The sequence below is a fragment of the Cynocephalus volans genome, chromosome X (genome assembly GCF_027409185.1).
Source record: "Cynocephalus volans isolate mCynVol1 chromosome X, mCynVol1.pri, whole genome shotgun sequence".
In the NCBI taxonomy this organism is placed as follows: domain Eukaryota; kingdom Metazoa; phylum Chordata; class Mammalia; order Dermoptera; family Cynocephalidae; genus Cynocephalus; species Cynocephalus volans.
Window position 1 is genome coordinate 167137867 of NC_084478.1, and position 24603 is coordinate 167162469.

At 35.9% G+C, this 24603-nt stretch overlaps 1 pseudogene; it reads left to right on the forward strand.

Annotated features, from left to right (window-relative positions):
• LOC134368534 (serine/threonine-protein phosphatase PP1-beta catalytic subunit-like) overlaps positions 1–24603 on the forward strand; it is a 45230-nt pseudogene that overhangs the window by 5503 nt on the left and 15124 nt on the right.

The following is a 24603-nucleotide window of genomic DNA, read 5'->3' on the forward strand; positions in this document are numbered from 1 at the left end:
ACAGCCACATTGTTTAATTTTTTAAAGTCTAATCTATAAATGTTTCCTCCTGGCTAACTTTAGAACTTCAATCAGTAGGTTGCAAGGGTTTAGCTCCACCGCCAATGTGGTGAATGAAAGCTGTTTTCACATTTCTCTTTGGAGGGTCATTGGAAACATCTTGTCATCTCTTGGTCATTGCAGTACTGCCACATGGGCTTCTGCCTGAGGAGAATAGACCAGGCCTAGGGAACCACCACTCAAGATGAACAGGTGAGAGAGAAGCTCTGATCCATTCTTATCCTGGGGGCAGGTGTGAACAGGGCACTGAAACTATGACATGTGTAAGTCTAGGGAAGAAGGAGGCAGAACGTCAGCATAATGACAATCTTCTATTTTTATTGGTTATGAATATTCATGAGATACAGAGCAGATTTTCACCCGTGAAGCCCAAGATGTGAAGGCCAGATCCATACTGGCAGCATGTCCATTACCACAAATTGCATTTGTACCCCGTGTCCCCCACCCAATTTTGCCCACCCTCCTGCCCCTGTCCCCTTTCCCCCACTCCACTTTGTATCTCTAGGTATGCTCTCTCCCTCTGCAAGTCCAACACAACACTGTGGTCTTTCCTTCCTTCCTTCTTTCTCTCTTACCTCCCACTTAAGAGTGAGCACATGCAGTATTTATCCCTCTGTGCTTTGCTTATTTCACTCAACATAAGTTTCGTCGGGCTCATCCATGTTGTGGCAAATGGGAGAATTTCCTTCTTTTTTATGGAAGAGTAGTATTCCATGGTGTATATATAACAAAGTTTCTTTATCCAGTCATCCATCGACGGACATTTCAGTTGGTTTCATATCTTGTCTATCGTAAACAGTGCTGCCATGAGCATGGGAGTGCAGGTATCCCTTCGACATGATGATTTCCATTCCTCTGGGTACATACCCAGAAGTGGGATTGCTGGATTGTATGGAAGATTGATCTGTAGTTGTTTGAGAAACCTCCATACTGTTTTCCATAGTGGTTCTACTAATTTACAGCCCCACAAGCAGCGCAGGAGCGTTCCCTTCTCTCCACACCCTTGCCAGCATTTGGTTCAAGTGAAACAGGTGGAAAATAATCTCTTTGGGTTTCAACCTTCACCTGGTTTTATTTTTAATGATATAGGGAGCATTGTCAGAATTCATGTACTGGTCAGGAATATAATTAGGATGGACATTATACCAATCTTATGTATGCTTATATTTCTTATCGGTGGGCTTTTTGTGAGTGTTCACCTCGAAACTTGGAATTTTTGAAGCCCGAGGCCAAGTGGAGTTATTGTTGACTAGAAGGTTGGTGTGGCCCCACGGATGCAGTTCAGAGAAGAGAAAGCCATGTTTTTAAAATCAATAGTAGAAAAGTTTCTCACACATATCTAGATGCCCGAGATTACATTTTTACCATTACTGTGACTACTTAAAATTTTGCTTTTTTTTTTCACTCTCCCATGTTGCTGGTGGCACTGGAAAATGGTACAGACTCTTAGGAAACCTGTTTGGCAGTTTTTCAAAATTTTAAATTAAATAAGTGTATAAAATTTTTATATTCTTAAAAGTATGATTATCACTTTAAAAACCAATAGTTTCTTAAGCTATTGTGATGTATGAATATTTGAAGGCTGTCCTAATTTCGTCTGATTGCGTTACACTATAAACAAATACAAAATCAAAACACCTGAAGCCTCAACCCCACAAGGCAGCTCTTGTGGATTTGCAGGTATGTGTGGACACTTGGGCCACTGAGGATCGGTCCACTAGAAACTAGCTTGTGTTATTTCTCAGCACTGGAACTCAGGTTTCGTCTGGTGAGTCTTAAGATGTCGGGAGAGAGTCCACCTTGAGCAACACGCGGTTCGTGACATTGGGCTCGTGTCTTAGGTTCTTGGGACCTCCTTTTCACTAATACATCCTTGTCAGGGCCTCAGCCTTTCTAGACACAATTGAGATATTGGGATTAAGACAGGACCCAAACTGGGAATGTTTCTAAACTCTTTCCCTGTCCTGTAGACCTTCGGGGGCCGAGGTGCGCCGACCGGACCCGCGTGTGCGAGGAGCGCTCTGCGGGAGGCAGCCCTGCAGACAGGCCGGAGCTCCGTCGCCTCCGCCCGTCGCCTCCGCGCTCGCCTCTGCTGACCCTTCCAGGGAGGGCGGTGCGAGGCTGCCTGCCGCTGGGCTTAGTGTATGTCCCCGGAAGGTGCGTTTCTTCTCTGTGCTCTGGGTGCATCGCCCTCGGTTGCCTGCGATTGTTGTTCCGGAGTGAATTTTGTAAAAAATCTTCTCCTCAAGAGGACTTGTATTTGTTCTGCATTTTCATACGACGCCGTAGAACAGGCTCTTAAAGAAAGGGTAAAATGAGCGGGAGTTTACTTCGTATCTATTACTTGCTGGAAAAAAAGTATAAAAGAAAACCTTTGATCGGGTTGAAGATGCACGTGAGAAATAAGAAATGTATAGATAGGTTTGCCGAAGGGATTGGCTTTGCGGTTTGAAAAGTGAACAGGTTTGAGCAGAGTTTAATTTCTGTACAAACTTAGTACAGGTTCTAAAGCCTTTCGTGTTTATGCGATATTTACGAGTCTTCGCAGCATGTGAAGTTACCCTATTCTCATGTTTTCCACTGAGTAGTTTTATGTTGCTGGGAGGAAAGGTGGGAAGGGATGGAGAGGCCAGGAGTTATATATGTATTGATTCACTGTAGGACGTCGTTCAAAGTTAAACGCGTTCTTCTGCCAAAGAGTCCCTTTATCCTAAAATTTGCGTCATCATTCATTGTTTCGTGAGTGTGTAGAAAAGAATTTTAAGCCATTTTAAACAATTTCGAGTCCTCTTTGTCAGATGCCGTCGAAGGATTGCACATGTACTGCTGTTATTTTCCTCCAAATTACCTGATAAAAAATTGCTTTTCACAGTGAAACAGTATGTGCTTATATTTTTGGAAAATCCTCAAAGAAGGTTTATGATTTGGTGGTGGTCCTTGAGGGACTAGTTCCTATGTTCAACTAGTGTGTTGGTATCTAAAACATCATTTCTGTGTGTACCCATTGTGTAAATAAATTCGGTATATTCCCTCCAGATGTGAAAACTTTCCAGCAGACATAAAACTGAATAGGAAGCAAAAGTTTTACCAGGAACTCTTACTTACCTTTTCCTTTACTATCAAGTTATATATGCCCGGGAGGCCCCTGCTGCCTGCAGTCAGTGTTCACTGCTTATGACGTTGTGTCTTTAACAGATGGGAACATCTTGCTGAGTCTGTGAGAAATCCGCTTTGAAAAAAGTTATATTTTGTAATTGTATGTTGTCCTGTGAGGGAAATACAGTTATTTTAAAATTTTTATTTCTTGTTCACATTTGGGAAAGTTTAGGCCTACCACTATTTTTAATACATTTTAAACTTCACTTGTGAGTTTAAATATTTTTAAATTTGGTGTTTGTATCTAAACTTCATATTTTATTTTACATATATTTGTGTACTTTATAGGCCTAAAACACAGATTTATGCGAGTTAAAATGTTTGATCTTTAACCTACGTCGGACACAGCTTTTTATGATTACAGATACTTAAAACTTCACTATTGGTTCGTTCAGGGTTATTGGGAAAAAAGACACTGGGAAAAGTAGCCTAAGTGTTTTTGTGATTTCAAATTAAATGTTCGGTTGTGGTTTTGGACAATCTTTTTTCTTTTTTTTTTCGTGAGAATTCCAGTCTAGACATATTTTCCTCTTCTAATATAGCAAGTGTTTATTGACCTCCTCTGTGCCAGGCACCAGCAATCCAAGGATAAGACACAATCTCGTCACTCAAGGAGCTCCCCGGTTTGAACGAGTGACTTTGGGCCTTTTTGCAGCCTCCTCTTTTGTTCACACACTTGCTCAGTAAAGAGTTTCATCACTTGCTTCTTGATCCTGTGAGAGCATATTTAGTTTGACAGTGCCTCCCCGAGACTCAGCAATATTCCGTGATACTCCCCTCCTTACCAAATCTAGACCTACTCAAAGACTTGTCTAAAGCAGATTTGGATTTTCTAGTAATTATTTTTGATCTTCCAAGAAAAAAATTTTTGGTTGTCTTTATGTTCAAAGCTGTTACATTCTAATTAAACTTAACTGAGATTCAAGTGTTGGTGTTTTGTAAAGCTACCTCGCAGAATACGAGGATACTTCCAAAAGTTTGTGGAAAAATAGAATTGAAAAATACGTGAATCTTTCCATGAACATTTTGAAGTACCCATGTAGCTACGGTTCGGTTTTTATTTTTAGTGTTAAATGGAAGTAGAAGCCAGAATTTGGCCAGAATTTCTTCACATTAGAGGAAAAACTTCGGCAGGACTTGATCGCATTTTCAAATGCTGATTGTAAATCCACAACATATTCCTGGTTATTTTTCCTTTTTACCCTATCAAATTGCCGATCAGCTGTGACACTTTCAGTGACATGTTGAATTGAATCATGTTTTTCTTTTTTAGTTGGGCATATCATTGATGCAGTATTTTCGAAGTGCCTTTAGGATGTCTAAATAAATTTATGCTATTATTTAAAGTAAAACAAAAATACTGATGTATTATTCAGATAGTGCATAATCCTCCACTATATTTTCTTGCAGAAAGTTTTACTTAGAACTGAAAACCAAAGACTTCTACCACTTTATGTCCTGTGGAGACTCTGCTACCACATTCTCATTGCTTATCATATTGCTTTTGACTGATTATTTAAATTGAAGCTGGTTTGTATGGGTGTCATGGAACATCCAGTAAAAGCTTTTTAGTTAGATCAGTGATTGTGAAAGAAGTTTGTATGGGCATTTTGAAATTACCTGGGGAACTTTGTTCAAGGTATAAATGATCAGTGATTTTGAAAGAAGTTTGTATGGGCGTTTGGAATATAGCAGAAATAACCTGGGGAACGTTGTTCAAAGTATAAATGCTGAGTTTATTTTGGAGGAAGTGAAATGGGATGAGTAGAATCTGATGTATTTGGGAGGAATTTAGTATAGAAAACCACTGCCGAGTGATTAAGATGGTGCCAGCTCTTTTCTCAATCATAGACTTGATCCAAGTATTTAAAAACTGAGCTTTACCAGTTGATGATAATTAATACATGTCTATTGTATAATACGTATTTGATAACATGAAACTTAGTGTTTAGGATTTGCTTTTTTTTCTGATTGTAAAAATCAGGCATTCTTGTGGAAAACTTGTGAAATAAAAAAATATAAAAGAAAAAAGTCTTCTATAATTCCACACTCCAGAGAAAACCCTTGTTGAAATTTTGACATATTTTTGTGTTTATTTCATATCACTAAGATATTCTTTATGTAGCTTTATGGGTTAATTTTTCATGTAGTAGTATATCCTGAACATCTGTCCTTGTTGTTGAAATGTCTTCAGAAGTATCTCAAAAGATATTCGCTATAGAATAGACTAGTTTTCTTAAAGTTTTTTTTTTTTTTTAGCATGTTGCCCATAAGCAGAGCTTGACTATTATGAGTTGTAGACTTTTAGCACTGTATAAAATTCCATGGCAGAATATGATTGTGTTTATATTTTTGGCCCACTAATAGCTTTATGAATATCTTGGGATATTTGTTCTTGCTTTGCTTTTTAAGCCATTTTTCACTTAACCTTGGGCTTGACCTGTCGAATGTCTGAAATTTGTGGAACTGCTGTGATCATTTAGGGTATATCTCCCTTTCCTTTCTTGTGGATCATATCCTCTTTAAGATTTAGTTAGGCTAACAGATTAAGCAATAGGAAAATTTCCTTTGTGTCCTTTTGAAGGTTAAAAAAAGAAGAATGGTTTTGAAGAATGAAATAGATTAATAAGGGCCGGCCCGTGGCTCACTCAGGAGAGTGCGGTGCTGATAACACCAAGGCCACTGGTTCGGATCCTATATAGGGATGGACGGCTCGCTCACTGGCTGAGCATGGTGCTGACAACACCAAGCTAAGGGTTAAGATCCCTTTACCGGTCATCTTAAAAAAAAAAAAAAAAAGAAAGAAAGAAAGAAAAATGAAATAGATTAATAAAATAACATTAAAGCCCCACTTTTTAAATGACAGCTTTATTGAGATATAATTCACATACCATACAGTTTGCCTATTTTAAATGTATAATTCCGTGGTTTTTATTATATCCATAGAGTTGTGTAACCATCAGCTTTAGTGTATTTTCAACACAACCCCAATCTTGATTCTAGTTGCAGACACTCCCCCTTTCCCTTCATCTCCTTCCCCCTCTCCACCCCGACATCCCCCTAGCCATTAGCAAATACTAACCTACTTTCTTCTGTACAGATTTTTCCATTATGGGCATTTCATATAAATGAAATCATACAATATATGGTCTTGTATGACTGGTTTATTTTAATGTTTTTAAGGTGCATCCATGTTGTAGTATGTATCAGAACTTCATTCCTTTTATGGCTGAATAACATTCCATTGTATGGACATACCGCTTTTTTTTTAATCCATTCATCAGTGGATGACATTTCAGTTGTTTTGCCTTTTTGACTTTTGTGAATGATGCTGCCATCAACTTTTGTGTACAGGTTTTTGTTCCCTTGGGTATATGGCTAGGAGTGAAATTGCTGGGTCATATGGTAACTTGATGTTAACCTTTTGAGGAACAGCCAGACTTTTTAAAGCCTCTCTACTGATTGTTTAATTCTGACCCAGCAGTCTAAAGGTTTTGCAGTTTGAAGGAAGTACTAGTTGCTTCTGACATCCTCGACTTGCACAAAAAGTGTTTTATGTAGATCCAGAGCCAGACCTCTTAGAAAAGAGCAGGTTTAGGAGTAGAGGAGATCACCTGAGGCATACTTTATCTCTTTTCTTGATTCTTCCGGCTGAGAGGGTAGAGGAGGCAGGCGTAAAGGTGGTGGCATATTATTTAACTGATTTGGAGAATGTTTTTTCATCAATTAGTAATTAGTTCCATCAAGTGAGGGAAACAGTTTGAAGTAGCCCAGAGGTGTTATGTTTGGGGGTGGTAGGTTGACTGGTGCTGGGGATCTGAACCCTTGGCCTTAGGGTTGTGGACACTGTGCTCTAACCAACTGAGTAATCCCACAAAGGGCTGTTTTTATTTTGCTTTCTGAATGCAGAAATAGACTTTTTTTGGTAAATGTCTAAATCCAAGATAAGAGTCATTGGGATTTAGACATCTATTTAAATTTGAGTGTAGAGACAGGGCTACATTAAGATTTAGGATTAGTGAGTAAGAGAGTAAATTATATCTATTAGGTTTTTTCCTCTCATATCTTATTCTCCACATTTATCATTTAACAGTATGCATTCCAATGGCATGCATTCTCAAACAATTCTAACAGAAGTAGAATAATATAGGAATGTCAAGATATTTAGAAATATTGACCAAAATCGCACTATTTCTGAAACCAAGGTTATCCTGGAAGTCTTGGGATGTAGGGGGGCAAAGGGAAGAATGGTTCATTAATGTCAGTAGGCTTAATGGTGTGGTAGTGGTGGAAGGACTCCCAGTGAGTCTTCTAGGATTTAGTTTTGATTGGATACAAACTTATACCCTCAGTCTGCGACCACTCCTTCTCGGGAAGCTGTAAATAGGCATTTCAAGGCTTATTCTTCCCAGAAAAAGAGGATCAGTGATGGTAGGAAGGGGAAAGAGATCAAGGTCACAACTCTACTTTCTCCCTACACAACACCACCTTACTTCCAAGATTGAATCAGGTCACCTCTGAAGTTGTGGTTATTGTAGATAAAATGTAATTTTTTAAACCATGTTCTCTAAAATAACAATCTATAACAGAAATTTTCCATATGATTGACAAGGTGAAAATATTATAATGGAGACAGAGTTCGTTCTTTAAATAGAAGTAGAAGACTAAAGTATAGAAACTTATTCTGAAGTTAAATAAGTATAAATAACAAGTAGTAAGTATAAATAAGCAGTAGGCAATTTTTTCCTGGTTTGATAGAGGTAGTGAATCCTTGGTCTAGATGTGTACTTGTCAGGCAATAGAAAATAGGTCAGTGGTAGTTGTCCTTTATTCTGCCTCTGCACTTATGTGTGTAGCACAGTGATTAACGAGGGTGTGCATAACCTTCCTGAAAATCACTGGCCTCAACCCACCCACTCCCTTCCCAAATTTACCTGCATCTGTGCAAGGACAGGTAGAAGTGTGTATGTTACATGCACAACATGGAGGGAATGTTGCCTTTGGTTCTTGATGCATGCCCACACTATGTAATTTGGTGTTTTTGACACATCTTGTTCACAGATTGTTTTACCATAAAGGAATTTCATTTCAAGAATGTTAATCAGAATTTCTCTGAGCAGCAGAAGTTCCCACCTGGTCAGTTTACAGGGTGACCCAAACACTTTCTTGCTTTGAGTATTTAAGTAATTTTAAACTTCCCCCCAATCTTACCTCCTATTTTCAAGATTTAGAGAAATCAAAAGTTAATACTTTTTATAATAAAGAAGTTTAAAAGTGTCTGATATTGCATAGCTTTGTCTAATGTTACATATCTAGCAGTTATAATAGCTCATTAAAATTTTATCAATATTAAATTGAGAAGGTATTTCAATAGGTGCTTGTAGGTTTTGTCTGTGTTGTGTATTTATCAAATAATTGAGCCAAAGTAGTGACAGAAAAGGAGCAGACTTCTTAGTGAGGAATTTGCAAATGTCAGTGAGAACCACTAGATTAAATTAGAGTTTATGACAGGAAGGAATAGATATTATGAATTTTAGACCCAAACTTCAATAGTTATGTGAATCCTGAATGATATCAGGTATTTACTCAATTAAGTGCTTACTCAGGAAACATCAGTAAGTATTGCTACAGTGAGAGTTCATGTTGTATAATGGGTTAAGGATACGGGTTCTGTGTGTGTTTTAATTTCAGCTCTGCCCGTTTCTTTTGCATATTGGGGATCATAGTAAGTGCCTACTTCATAATGTTTCTGTAAGGATTAAAAAGGTAAATTATTTCAAGTAATTCTTGGCACATAAAAGCTCAGAAAATGTTAGCTGTCATTATTGCTTAGTGCAAACCTGAGCTACGAAATAGGTAATAGAGGGCTCTTTATGCTGCTGAGCACTGGACCTTCCCCATACTAATCTTTGAGAAGGCTCTTTTTTGCAGAGCCTTTGTGTTTATTGTATACAACCACCATTTTCATTCATATGTAAGTACATAAGAAAATTTTGTTCCTGTTCCCGTTATCCAGAGTTTATTGTCTGGTTTGACATACCACTGTTGGTGCTGACAGGGAGAGGTTTCTAGGCACAACAACATGATGAAAAGTGATTTTAGGAGATGTGTTGCATGCTTTCTTTGGCTAGGGACTTGGCTAGGGACTAGGGGAAGTGGATCTCAAACTTTGAGTCTTGGGACCCCTTTACAATCAACTTCCCCATACTTTTCAAAAAGAATGGAGGGCAATTCTTGTGTTCAATATATTTAACCACAATAAAAAAAATTATTAAAGAATTGAGGTCAGAGCTTTTATTTACGTGAGTTTATCAATGCTGTTAAAAATTAAAACTGAGAACTTAAACATATCGATTTAATTCATTTAAAGTAACATTACATTTTAGCATAAATTGTGCTTTTATGAAAAATTAACTTTTCTAAAACAAAAAAGTTAGAAAAGTGCCATTGTTTTACATTTATGCAAATATTTTTTTATTATTTTTCATAAAAGACAGCTGAATTCTTATCTCCACTTTGCTTCATCTGTTTTGATACCTTGTTTTGGTTGAAGTACATGAAGAAAGTCTGTTCATACAGATATATAGTTGAAAAAGGCAGGAGTATTTTAATAGGCTTTTTAGATGATTGTAGGTATTCTCTATTATACCAAAAAGAGGCAAATGGAATTTTTTTTGAGTTGGTTGCAATGTAGAATCTGAAGTGATACCAGAAATTTTTTTGTTCTCTTTCATTAAAATCCATTGATCTTTCTTGTACTTTAAGTGGATTTTACATATGACTTTGTGGCATGCATCAGTCATTTGGAAAATACGGGCTTGGCTGAATTATGCAGATGTCCAAATGTTGATACATCTTATTATGCAATATATCAAAAAAATCATATTTGTTAATATTACAAGATCTCATCCGAAGAGTCATTAAGTATGGAGAAGATAATAGGTTCATGGCACTAGATACAAGGTTTCAAAAATCTTAATTTCTTTTAAATGTTAAATTTTATCTTTGGCAGTAAATGCTATCAGTTGTTTTTATTGATATGACAGGCTTACTTTGTTCATTTTCCAGGGATTTTTAAATTATCTAAGTCTGGATAACCATAGTTTGTCAGTTGTGGTTTTCAATAAAAAAGGTGTTCTGTGGGAAAAGTGGCCAGATCAGCTTGGAACTAAAACACTCACGTGAGTGCTTTTCCTTGAGACAACCATTGTACTTTGGTATGCAGCACAAGTGCTTTATGGGGACTTTCCACTTCATCGTATAGAGTATTAAAAAGATATGTATTCAAGGTTGGAGACTGAATAAAATTGATTTTCTCTCTTCATCAAGGACATTCTTAAGTGAAGCTGGCTTTTTTTTTGTTTGTTTCTCTGCAATGGTGTAATAGTGAACATTGTGTGACTACCCATACAGTTTGGTACCACTGACGATATGTGTTAAGGTACCACCACTTTTTTTTTTGACTGGTAAGGGGATCATAACCCTTGGCTCGGTGTCCTCCGCACTTCGCTCAGCCAGTGAGCGCACCAGCCATCCATATATAGGATCTAAACCCGGGGCCTCGGGGCTGCCAGCTCCACAATTGCCCAAGTGATCCACGGGGCCGGCCCAACATACCACTGCTTTTGCTCTCCATTGCTTTTGCACCATCAATGCAAATGTCAACACAGTAAAAAAAAAAGAAAAAAAAAATCTCATCCTTTAGGGTTAGGACATTCCTTCCTCTAATCCTGAAATGTTTAGCCTTCACCTGTTACATTTAAACTCTTTTCTCAATTGTACTGGTTGTTTACCAGTACACTTGGAATGATTATTTACTTATGGTGAATCACAGACCCTTTGAGAATTCAGGAAAACCATCAGCCTTTTCAGAAAAAATATTCATGTACATACACAAGTATTACAGATAATCTGAGATATTATATACATAGCTCCTCAAGGTGATCTATGGGCTCTGAATCTACATTAATTATTTCTATTAGGGAGACGTAAGATGTATTGAAAGTATGGCAGCTGCCGAATTCTTTCAGTGAAAATGAAAATTCAACATTTTAGCCAATTGTAAAAATTTTACTTTTCTTCTTGTTGCTTAAAGGCAGACTTTCATTCTAAATATGGGAAAATTGCCAGAAAAATTTTTTAGGAAATCTAGATTTAATTTAACTTTGCCATTAATGAGTATGTAACCTTGAGTGAATCTTGGGGGTGTGAGGGTAGAGGAAGTGGGAGTTAAAATATCAATCTTAATGAAGATTACTATGATTTCATGAGGCAGATGTGCATAGGTGTTGGAATAAGTTCTTTTTTCTTGTCATCCTTTCTGTTTTACAGAAGGTGGTTATAAATAAGAACTTGCTGGAGAAAGCAGATGGTTAGTGTATTATTCCGTTTCCATTGCTTATAACAAAATGCTTGTAACTGGGTAATCTATAAAGAAAACGAAATTTATTCCTTACAGTTTCTGAGGCTGGGAAGTCCATAGTCCGTTTGCTGGTGGTGACAGTGACCAAGAGGTCTTACATTGCAAGATGGTGGAAACAGAGAGAGCAGAGAGAGAGACAGACTGACTGTCCCCTTCCTTTAAAGCCCTCAGACCCACACCCCTGACCACCATTTTTAATCCATTCACTACTGCACGGTCCTACAATCCAATCACCCTTCAAGGCTCCACCTTCAATTACCATAATAGGATTTCTCACCTTCTTAACAGTCCCAGTGAGGGCTAAGTTTCTAATACATAAACCTTGGGGGAATCAATTCAAATTTCAGTGAGTTTTGGGGGACATAATTCAATCCACTACAGTTAGTGAAAGATAAAATTTAGGATACACACACATACACACAGATACAGAAACATATCATATACCCTTTGAAATTTAAAAGACAAACCTGCATTGGAATAATTTTTAAACAAATACAAAATTTGAAGTATAATGGTTGAAGGCAGTTTTCTTTAATCATGAGAAGAATGGAATTCTTTGGGGAGAGGATAACATTTTCCTTAATTGTGGTTCAATGCTCAGTGTTCTCTGTCATCAAAACTGATCACAAGTGATCATCTGTTGATGCTCGTCTGTAATGAGCTTTCATGTATTTCGTCTTTGAAGGTCTCTTTTCATACAGATAGGTGCTGTCAGAGGCGAATATCAGTCCACAAGTAAATGACTGCAGTTGAGCATACTCATCACTTGGAGAGTATTTATAGAATTGTGCCTTATTTACCTTTTAGCATGTCCTTACATTGCAAATTACTCACTTTCAGTAGAGGGTTAGGTGGAAGCTCCTCAACTGCACAGTTAATGGATTTGGTACGTGCACATCTCTTCTGACCTTGCATCAACGTCTGAAGAATGCTATAGTTTGAGCTTGAAAAACATATCTGCTGCAAATATGTGTGGGAATGAAGACCTTACTTGTTTTAACCTGTTGCAGCATGGGAAATGTATACAGCAGCGTGCTTGTGATTCGAACAGTACTAGTTGTCAAAATGACTTAGGGGCAATGTCAGTTTCACTTATAAGTTGCTTTTGCTTCCTTACAGTTTGTGGTTGAACTCATGAAGAAACGTCAGTTTCGCAACAAAATCTAATTTCTAACCCTATTCTGTGTTTGGTAAAAGTGACTGAGGATGATTCTTCTCATTAAGAAAAATCTCAGTATCAGCCCTGAGCACATAAAAATCACAACAAACTATTGCTGCGAAGCCACCGAACTGTGTGGTGGGGATGGTCAGCTTTTATTTTATGACAAATATTCACAAAACTGAAAATGGTTGCATTCATGAGAGCAAATGAAGCCCACCGTTGATACTACTGGTTCAGTGACACGTGATAGATTAAGATATTTTTCCACAGAGTAACTGCACCATAGACTTTAAACACCTTATACGTTTTCACAAACTTTTAAAAATTTGTCAACTATATCTTTTTCTGCTCCATGTGCATTTTCTCCACCATCAGTTGTAACATGTCTTAGCAAATTGCACTTCACGTTTTACTGAGTTGGTTTTACTCAGCTTTGAAAATATTCTTCCCTGTAGTTCTACAAATACTATTCATAGAGGCTAATGTTCCATTTGCTTAAGATTCAGCATGGGCTCCTCTAATAAACAACCACCTAGAAGTATTGGTAATATGTGTCAACTTACCAAGAACCGAGGAAAACCATTCAGAATTATTTGTCTTATTTTTAATTGTTTATTAATGTTGTTCCCAACTATTGAAGCACCGTTCTTACAGAAAGGCTAATAGTCTTAAAAAAGTTTTTATTTTTATGAGGAAATTCTGCTGTGATGATATTCCATTTTAAATTAAAAAAAAATTTTCCAACCATTGCATTCCTGTGAAGTAGAAATGTTGTGAAGAGTGCTTAGTCTGATAATGTCAATATATATTATATTCTTTTAGCACAGCTATAGTGTTGTTGCATAATAAACATAATGCTTAACTTCCAATTAAATAACAAAATAATCGTCATTCCATTTTGTCTTAAAAGCACAATATTCAAAGTTTGCGTTTCTTGCTTTGACATGAATATGCAGGGGTAATAAAAATAAAATGTTGCAGTACAGAAAAATGCATGACACTCAATATACTGTGAGAGTATAACTGCATCTTGGCAATTTGTAATATGCTGAGAAGCAGTGTGAACATGTGCTCTGTGTCACAAGTACTCTACAGCCATGGTAGCATGAAAGTGCCCATTGATAACACAGAAATGAATGAGAATGCTTGTGTTCCAGTAGAAATCTTTATGGACACTAAAATTTTTATTGTATGTAATTTTTATGTGTTACAAGTATTGTTCTTCTTTTGTTTTGCTTTTTCCCAATCATGTGAAAAATGTAAAAATTATTCTTACATCACAAGCAATTCAAAACCTGGCACTGGGCCACATTTGACCTTTAGGCCTTAGTTCACTGAATTGGGGTGTGGTTTTTCCACCTTTCTAATGTAAACAACATTGTGTAGAAAGATTACCGTACTAGGAGTCAGGAAACCTGGGCAATCCCACAGAGTTTTGTGACTAAGTCAGGTAAAATAATGGGGTTCAGACCCATGGTGCCTGGTCCTGGGCAAGGTATTCATTAAAATTCTTTAGATAATCATCTAAATTTCAAGTGTATACCCAATAATTCACATTTTTTGTACCTCACTGTTCTACTTCAGCAGCCTTTCCAATGCGAAAGAGCAAGCATCACAAAATTTTCGAGGGGTTTGATCTTGAGCAGAAGGGAAGCACACAATATGAGCTCACTAGTCACCCTGGCTATTTTCCCGGAGGCATTTCTTAGTTTGTGGCATAAGGGAATAAATACCAAAAAGAAACTGACAGTGTAATTGTGCTAAGGAGGGAAGGTGGAAGTCTGGGGCCGCTAAAGTGGTTGAAACCAAAGTCCAGGAGAGGAGGGAACCACATAGAATCTAAACTTAAAATCTGCAGTCAGGTCTCTTTAAAGTCATTGACTGGCTTCAGACGTACACACGTGCAAGAGAAGATTCTAAGAAACTCAGTAGGAAACAGCTGGAAAGCTGAAGAACAGAGCAGACATTTCAGCATTGCCCTCGTACCAGAAAGTCACAAGTTGAAGCTCAAACCCTATGAAGCTGGAGGGGCCTTATCACATACTGGGTTTTCCTTCAAGACCTCATCATGGCCACTTCCTAAGATGGAGGGCAAAACTGAAATAGACCAGCCCTCAAGAAAATGTGGGCAAGTCATTTCTGTTCTGTTGCTGAAAGGAAGCAGTTCTCTTTGGAGGAAGATGTCATCTAGATCTTTCATAATTTTTTCATCCATACTCTAGTATTTCACGCAGCAAAATATTATGGGGCATGCTAACAGAACTGAACTGATCAGAAATCAAGAGGGAAAAAGAAAAAGAAAAAAAGAGTTTAGTAGGTATCTAGTGCTGAGGGAGGAAAAAATGGAGAGAAGATAAAGAAAAAAGCATGAGAGACCTGAGACACAGTGGAAAGGTCTAACATGTATAATAGGAGTCCCAGAAAGACAGGAGATATACAATGGGATAGAAGAAATATTGACCCATAATTTTCCCAAACCAAGAAAGATATCAAAACACAGATTTAAAAAGCTTTGTGAAATCCAAGCAGGGTAAATACACAGGAAACTGTATTGAGACCCATTATAGTCTTAACTGCTAAAAATCAAAGAGAAAGAGACTTAAAAGTTGCCAGAAGAAAGAAGTCATTACCTTCAGGAAACAATAGTAAAAATAATGGCTGATCTCTCTCCTGAAATGGTGGAAGCCAGAAGACAATACAGTGACCTCTTTCAAGTGCTGAAAGGAAAAAATAATGCTAACCTAGTATTCTTAATCCAGTGAACAAAGTCAACAAAAGTGAAGGCAAAATAACGACAGGCTGAAGCTGTGAAAATTTATTGTGAATAGACTGGCTGTAGAAAATACTAAAGGAGATTCTTCATGTTGAAAGAAAATGATGCCAGATAAATGCAAAGACCTACAGAAAGTATTGAATGACTGTAGGGATAAATGTGAATAAATATAAATTAATTCTGACTGTTTAAAATAGTATCTGTGGCTGGTGGGGTTTAAAATATGTGGAAAGAATATATGACAACTGTAGAGCAAAACGCTGTGGGGAGGTAATAAGTCAAAAGTGCACTTGTAATCTCTAGAGTAACCACTAAGTGGAAAATAAAAGAATATATAGCTAAAAAGCTAGGAGAGGAGAAAATGGGATAATAAAATATAATTGATTACCCCAAAGAGGTTCAACAAGAGAGAAATAAAGGAATACAGAACAGATGGGACAAAGAAAACAAATGACAGAATGGTAGACTCAAATGCAACTGCCAGTAGGTATAGTAAATGTAAAAGCGCAAACATTGAAATGAAGACAAAGCATAGAAGATCCAACCACATAACTGTTTTCAGGGGACATATTTTTAATTGAAGGACACAGGTAAGTAAGTTAAAAAAAAAGGAGGGGGGGAAGTATCATGCACATGTTAAAAAATATGAAACCTGGGTTGGCTATACTCACGCTGGAAAAAACTGTAAGGCAAGAAATATCACTAGAGATAAAGAAAGGTATTGTATGATGCTGAAAGGATAAATTCACCCAAACGATAATGTTAATTTTTTTTTTTTTATGTATCTAATAATACGGGTCTAAAACACAAAAAGGAACAAAAGACAGAACTACAAGATTAAAACTGACAAAACCACAACCGTAATAGATTAATGTACCTCTCTAAGTAACTAGTAGAACATGCAGGAAAAAAACAAGGATATAGATTTGAACAACACAGCCAGCCTGACCTGGGTAACACACACAGAACACTTCACCCAGCAACTTCAGGATATACATCCTTTGCAAGTATGCATGCAACAGCTACTAAAATATACCATATGCTGTACCATAGAGCAAATTTCAGATAAATTGACGTCAGTGGTAATCAGCTAGAAATCAATAACATAACTGAAAAATCCTCAAGTAGGTGCAAATTAATATTCTTTTACATATCTCATGCGTCGAAGAAGAAATAGCAACAAAAATTGTAAAACATGTTGAACTAAATAATAAAAATATGTCAAAACTTGTGCAGTTGCAGGTAAAAAGTAATGCTTAGGTTATATATAGCTTTAAATGTGTATATGAGTAAAAATAAAATGGAAAGTTCTATTTTAAGACAATAGAGGAATAACAAATTATAATAAAATAGAAAAAAATGAAATAAAGGCAAAATCAAATCAATGAAATAAAAAGTAGATGTATGATTTTTTAAAATGAAATAATTGCAAAGCTTAGTATAATTCATAACCTTTTAGAAAGACTGATTAAAAAAGCTTCTAGAAAGACTGATTAAACAACAACAAAAAAAGAAAACAATTTACCAATATCAGGAAAGATAAAGGAGACTAAAGAGATGGAACAAGTAAATGAAAAATGCAATCCTGGATTGATTTGTAGTAGAGGGAAAGAAAAAGCTATAGAGGACATGATTAGGAGAGTTCATAAAATTATAGTATATTCTTTAAGGATTTGTATTAATGTTAAATTCCCTTATTCTGGTAACTTATATTGTGGCTATGTTAGAGAAGGTTTAGGAAATATATACGGATGTATTAAGGGGTAAAAGATCATGATGCATGCAAGCTCTTCTCAGGTGGTTCAGGGAAAAGTTCTGCATGTATGTTTTTTAAAGGACAATAAAATATTATAAGTGACTTAATGTTAATAAATTTGACAATTTAGATGAAAAATTCATTTTGGCTAAACCGACACAAAAAATAGAAAATCTGAATAGTCGTATCTGTTAGATGTTTATAACTTTTTGTACTTGAAGTACTACTTAATAGGAAGATTCCAGGCCTATATGGTTTCACTGGTGACTGTAAACATTTAAAGACGTTATGCCAGTTTTATACAGTCTCTTAAGAAAATAGGAAAAAAGGTAACACTTCCCAACTTGTTTTATGAAGCCAGCAAATCCCTTATGCCAAAATCTGATGAATAAATAACAAAGAAAGGAAATCCCCGACCAATATCCCTCATGAATACAGCCCCAAAAGTCCTGAGCAAAATATTAGCAAATTGAATCCTGGTATATATGAGGGTACTTCAGAAAGCTCATGGGAAGATTTGTATTTTAATTCTATTTCCCCACAAACTTATTGAACTACCCTGGTATAAGAAAAATAGTAAGTCACAAACTAGTGGTGTTTATTCTAGGAATCCAAGGTTAGCGTAACACTCAGAAATCATTCAAGGTAAATCATATAAACAGTATAAAGGGGGTGGGGGGAAACATGATTATTTCAATGGATGAGAATTTGGTAAATTTAACACCACTTCATGATAAAAATTCTTACAGAGTCCAGATTTTCTCAAGATGATGAAATGTACAAAACTGTAGCTATCAAACGTAGTGGTGAAGTACTGAATGCCTTTTTCCCCCAATTCAGGAACACCAGTAGCACCACTTCCATTCAGCATCATCCTGGAGTTCCTGGCCAATTTCAGTGAAGAAGAAAAATAAAAGTTAAAAGTATTGGAAAAGAAATAAAACTGTTTTTGAAGATGATATGATGGTACACTTGGAAAATCCAAAGAAATCTACAAGCTATTACAATAGGGTACAAAGACAGTGTACAAAAATCAGTTATAATTCTCTACACAGTTGACCCTTGCACAACATGGGTTTGAAGTGCCTGAGTCCATTCATACTTTTTTTTCCAATAAATATGTCCGGGTTTGTGACAGTTTTTAAAAACTCACAAACTGCATAGCCTAGAAATATCAAAAATAAAAAAAAATTCAGAAAAAGTTAGCTATGTCATAACTACATAGAGTGTATGTAGATAAGTCTATTTTAACATTACAGCCATAAAATTTATACAAATCTATTATAAAAAGTTAAAAATATTCAAAACTTAAACACTTACAAACTGTACATTGTGCCATTCTGAGTCCAGAGAAATGTAAACAAACATAAAGATTCAGTAATAAATCATAACTGCATAAAGTGAACTGTAGTACATTTTGTAGCCTATTATGGTGTGATGACGTGTTGCTCAGCTCAAGTGTTGCAGAGCTCAAGTGTTGCCATGTGCTTTTCATCTCTGAGTGAGCAGTTCATCTCACCAGTAAATTGCCTGTCTTAGTAAAAAGTAATCTCTTGCAGTTTTCTCTTCCCTATGATTTTCTCTTAATAAAGTTTTCTTTTCTCTAGCTTACTTTATTAAAAGAATACAGTATTAAAAAGAGAAAAAAGAATATAGTATACAATTCAAAATAATAAAAAGAGAAAAAATAATACAGTATATAATACAAAATATAGCATGCAAAATATGTGTTAACCAACAATTTTTTGGTAAAGCTTCCAGTCAGCAGTAGGCTGTGAGTAGTTAAGTTTTTTGGGGGGGGTCAAAAGTTCTATGTGCGTTTTTGACTATGTGGGGATGGGATTGGTGAGCCTAACCCCTGAGTTGTTCAAGGGTTTCTACTGTACTAACATCAAACAATTGGAAAGTGAAAGAAGAAAACATTTACAGTAGCAGCCCTCCCCCATCAATTTAATAAAAAAGGGGCAAGATCGCCACACTAAAAACTACAAAACATTGCTGGGAGAAATAAATGACAGCTTAAATAAAAGGAAGGCTATCATGTTCATGGATTTGGGAGACTTAAAATTGTTAAAATGTCAATTATCCCTTGACTTACCTATTCATTCCCAATTAAAACACCCACAAGTCTGGGGGGCAGGGAAGGAGATAGACACATGCTAGTTTTAAAACATACTTGAAAATGCTGACGGGCCTAAATTAGCCAAGATAATTTTAAAGATAAAAATTAAAATGTTTATATTACCAGAAATTGACTCTTTATAAAAAGCTACAGTAACTAAGACAATGGTACTGATGTAAACATAGACAAACAGAGCAGTGGACTGTGTGGTGTTCTGAAACAGACCATTTCAAGTAGGGTCACCTGATTTTTCTACAAAGCTGACGCAGCAGCTCACTGAGGGAAAGGGTGATAAATGGTGCTGAATCAATTGGATATCTGTGTGAATAAAAATGAACTTGAACCTTTACTTCAAACCATACACAAAATTTATTTGTGGTGGATTATAGAATGAAATGGGCTAAAATAATAAATTATCTAGAAGGAAAGAAGAAAATTCCCTTAGAAAAGGCAAAGATTTCTTGGACAAGATGCAAAAAGCACTAACCAAAGAAGAAAATATTCATTAATTTAATATTGTTTTAAATTTAAATTCATTAAAGAACTTCTGTTCATCAATAGACAGCACTAAGAGATGGAAAACACAATCCAGTTTTAATAAGAATGGACAAAATTTTAAATGAACTTTATCAAAAAAGCATATCCAAATGGCCTTAATATTAAGCATATCAGAAGGTACTCAGCGACCTTAGTTATCAGAAGAATGCAAATTAAAATGACACCCAGGAAAATAGCAAATTAAAGATACCGATAATACGCAGTGTTGGCCAAGATATGTAGCAACAGTGTTGGAGGGATTGTAAATTGTTGGAACCACTTTGGGAAACTGTTTGGTGGTGTCTAGTACTTAACTAAGCCTTCTCTGTGACCCAGCAATTGTACTCGTTTTATATACATATTCGAGAAATGTGCATGAATATTCATAACATTCGTAATAGCCTCCAACTGGAAATGACCCAAATGGAATAGATAAATATATTATGGTATATTCATAAATTGGAATACTTCAAATGATTGTTAAACACAATTACACGATGGATATCAGGTATAATAATAATAATAAATAATAATAATAATAATGAGCAAAAGAATATATACAGTATGTTTCTATTTATCTAAAATTCAAAAACAGGTCAAATTAATCTGTAGTGGAAGAAATAAGAGAACTGTATATCGTAGGTCATTACATTCATTGGTTAGGGCCCTTCCTTCAGCATGTCGCAGGAAGCATTCTGTCTTGATCTGGATGGGGGTTACTCAAGTATAAACATAACTAAAAAATCATTGACTTATACATGTTGAGTTAGTATATGTTGCTGTGTGTATGTAATACCTCAAAATATTTTCTGAACAGTGATATTTGGTACAGTGGGTTTGGCTTGGAATTATTACATGCTGAAATTTATATTTCAGGAAATTTTTAATCCAAAAATTTTATGTGGTGAAGTGCACAGTGTGGCCTTTGAGTTCAAAGACTTTGGTTCTAAATCTTTCTCTGCTGCTTTTCACTCCCTCCAGTCTTATAAAACCTGGGCCCTGTGATCTTGTGCAAATCATTGAATCTCTTTCAATCATTGTAGGGTGGAGATGAAAACTTCCCTTTCTAATCCTGGGATATAAAAAGGATTTAATGAGATCACTGATGAGAAAGTGCTTTGCACCTAATGAAATATGCAGATTTATATTATTTTCATAATTCAATGAGACATTATGTTTAGGTTCATATATCCAAATACTGGAATCCCCCATAGATATTGTAACAGCAATCTGGTTGCCCTGTGTTACAGGTCACCCTGTTTTCTTTCTTTTTTCAGATGACTGTGAGAAATTTGAAGTGCTCTTAGAAATCTGGGAGTACATAAGAAAATAGGATTGCTTTGAGACACCTACTTTATTATCCCAGACACTGGCTGATTCATTTGTAACATTTGGTTACTTGTCAAAGGTTTAAACTTTGCAAGAACCTTTAGCTTCTCTAATTGCATTTCATCAACCCTTATGATGTAATTGATTATGAAATGCACTTTTATTTTATGTGCAACCAAGTGAGAAAAAGCCACTGCCAATTATAGTTGTAAGAAGCTATTGATTGCAAGATATCTGACTACTTGACAGAAATTAATTAGGGGAAAATGTGCATCTTAGAATCAGTGAAATAGTAGAGATTTTTATGCAGTGCGTTTTTGGTTTATTGGGAAATTTTTAGTTTGTGTGGATTAGCATGACTTTTAAATTAAAGCATTTTATAGCTCTGTAAAAATGTTAGTCATAGTTCCACAAATACTCACTTGGGAGGTCAAAATTAAACACATAATTTACAGAGAAAATAAAATATGAGGTAACATATTCATCGCTGTAATTTGGACACTTTAAATTCACACATTGCAGTGACCCACACTGTTTTTTACTTACTTAGTAATAATTTCCATCAAGTTACAACTAAATTTTGGTAACCTAGTGTTTTATTACTACACAGTCACAACATAAATTGTGAAATATTTTCTAAGAGCCTATAGTCTTGTCCATTACTTTTATCTCTGAACAGCTAGTACACGGTAGGCTCTCAAATATTTCTTGAATGAGTTAATAAAACGTTTCTGAATAATCACATTTAGCTTTGTATTTGTCCTCTGAAAGCAACCAGAGATTTTTAATTCTTCAAGGTCAATACTCTTTTCCCCCTAAACCTAAATTTTCCACATTGAAAACTAATGCGAAGATTAAGACCTGTTCCTGCATCTGAGCTAGTATTCCAGATACTTAATGCAAGATATAAGGCAAGATGTCCTTTTTGGTCTTAGAAAAATCCAAATGTGCGTAAGAAGTAGGTGTTTAATGCTTGAGAGCTAGTACTAACGTAGAACCTATGCTAAGTTCCCCATAATAAAGGCAATTCTACTGATCATTGTTTTTGATTTCAGGGATAGTCTTATAAACCAGCATATTTGCTAACGCACATTGTCTCTGTCTTCTCTTTTATTTCTTTGTTACTTTTATATTAATATGTAATGGGATTAATGGAATATATAGCTTTTGCATGTGGGGGCCTGACTTTTTTTTTTCTTAAGCCTGTCTCATTTACCTGACAAAGGAATCATAGTAATGTTTAGTGAGAAATGCATGGACTAAATTGTAAATGGGAAACAGTAGGGGTATATAGAAGTATAGTTTTTTTTTGTTTGTTTGTTTTAAAATACCTTTTCAATTGAATGAGAGCTTAGCAGTATATTTAAAAATAAAGGGAAAGAGCCAGTAGAGATGATGAGAAGAAATGATTACATGTTCAGTTCAAAAGGGCAAATAAGGGACTTGCCTCTCCCCATGTACTATTCCACTCCTGTCCATTTCTAAAGTTACTGAAAGCCACATTATGTTATGGATTTTATTGCTCATTTATGTGAAAAATGATTTATCTAAATAGCTTTTAGAGGTCGTAATATAATGCCCTATTTTGAATACAGTGATAAATTAGAGTTTAATAAATAGCTCACACCATTTTTATATTTGATCAGAAAGTATCTCAAATTATTGGGACTGCTGATGATATTCCAAGGAAATGTGCGAAACTAAATCACCTACTGGCAGCTACTTTTTCATCTCCCTTTCTTCATAGCTGCTGGTTCTTAGTAATGCTATCCTGGCCTCGTATGAGTTGCAAACTTGTTTTGATGAGAAAGTTGGCCAGACATTCAGGGGTGCTGTCCCCGAAAACTTTTAACTCTCATGGGCTGCTGGACCTCAGGTTGGCCACTGGAGAGCAAAGAAGAGAACTGTATTTCATTGGCAGCAGACGAGGAGCGTCATCAGGAACCAGCAACAGTGGAGACAGGAGCCCAAGGCCATAGAATAAGTTCACTGTGAGCCATAGGATCCAACAGGGTAGTTTGCTGCCTGTGTGACTTTTCTGGTCTTAATAATGTGGGCATGATGCTTTCTTAAGTATTGTTCTTTTATGGGTAAATTTTAGAGAACTGATGATTTTATTCACTGTTTATCAGTACGAGGATGTCGTCCAGGAAAGATTGTACAGACGACTGAAGCGGAAGTTCGGGGCTTATGTATCAAGTCTCGGGAGGTCTTTCTCAGCCAGCCTGTTCTTTTGGAATCGGAAGCACCAGCGATAATCTGTGGTACGTAAATGGATAAAGCTGGAAACAACTCTCTGAATCATGTTTTCCCTTCCATATTTACCTTGAGGATAATTTAGGTAAAATGTTTTGAAATTTTTTATTTTAAAGAGAAGATTGCTAGGTTTCATTAAATAAAATATAAAAATGTAAACTGTCATAAAAAAAGACAAAATATTTGGTCCTTATACAACAGATAAAAAGATTGCTATTCTTTATATATAATGATTTCTTGTAATAAATGAAAAAGATAATATAATAGAAAAATAACAAAAAATAGGGACAGGCAAATCTTAGAAGAAATTCAGATGACCGGTATTCATAAGGTCCGCAGACTCACTAGTAATCAGTGAAATGCTATTTAAAACAAGTCCCCATCTCTAGTCAGAGTACAAAAACGTCAAAGATTGATATTTAGTGTTGTCAAGGATGTGGAGAAATGGGAATTCCAGTACACTGGTTGGAAAAAAAAGGTGTAGAATTTTAGGAGTCAATATGGCGATATCTGTGGTCTTCTAACTTTGTTATGATCATTTAAACTATTTTGAAGACACATTACTTTGCAATTTGTATTGGTTCTTTTAAGTCTTCCAGTGGCTTTCAGCCAAAAGCAAAAACTTATGACCTTAAGTTGAATGATCTCATTTTTGTAACTAGAAATATTGCTGCTTAGAAAGTCACATTTTTCTCTAATTCACATAACATTAGGAAATGATATAAATAATGTATCTGACTTTTGGTTTGATAATGCAGGTATTCTTTGTAGTAGTTACTAGTGTGTATGACATAGCTTTTGTGGACTTACTGTCAGCTTTTGCTAGAACAAGGATAGTTTGCTACATGCAAAAATTTTCTTTCTCCTGCATATTTCTTAGCGATCCACATTCACACCATGTAAACTGCACGTGCTTAGTGTGCTGTTTAAATACTTTCTGTTCTCTTTCTAAATGTTGTTTATTAAATCACGTGCTTGGTGCTTCTTTGTACAGTGCCCAGCAAATAAGCTACTAACTAAATAAATGTTT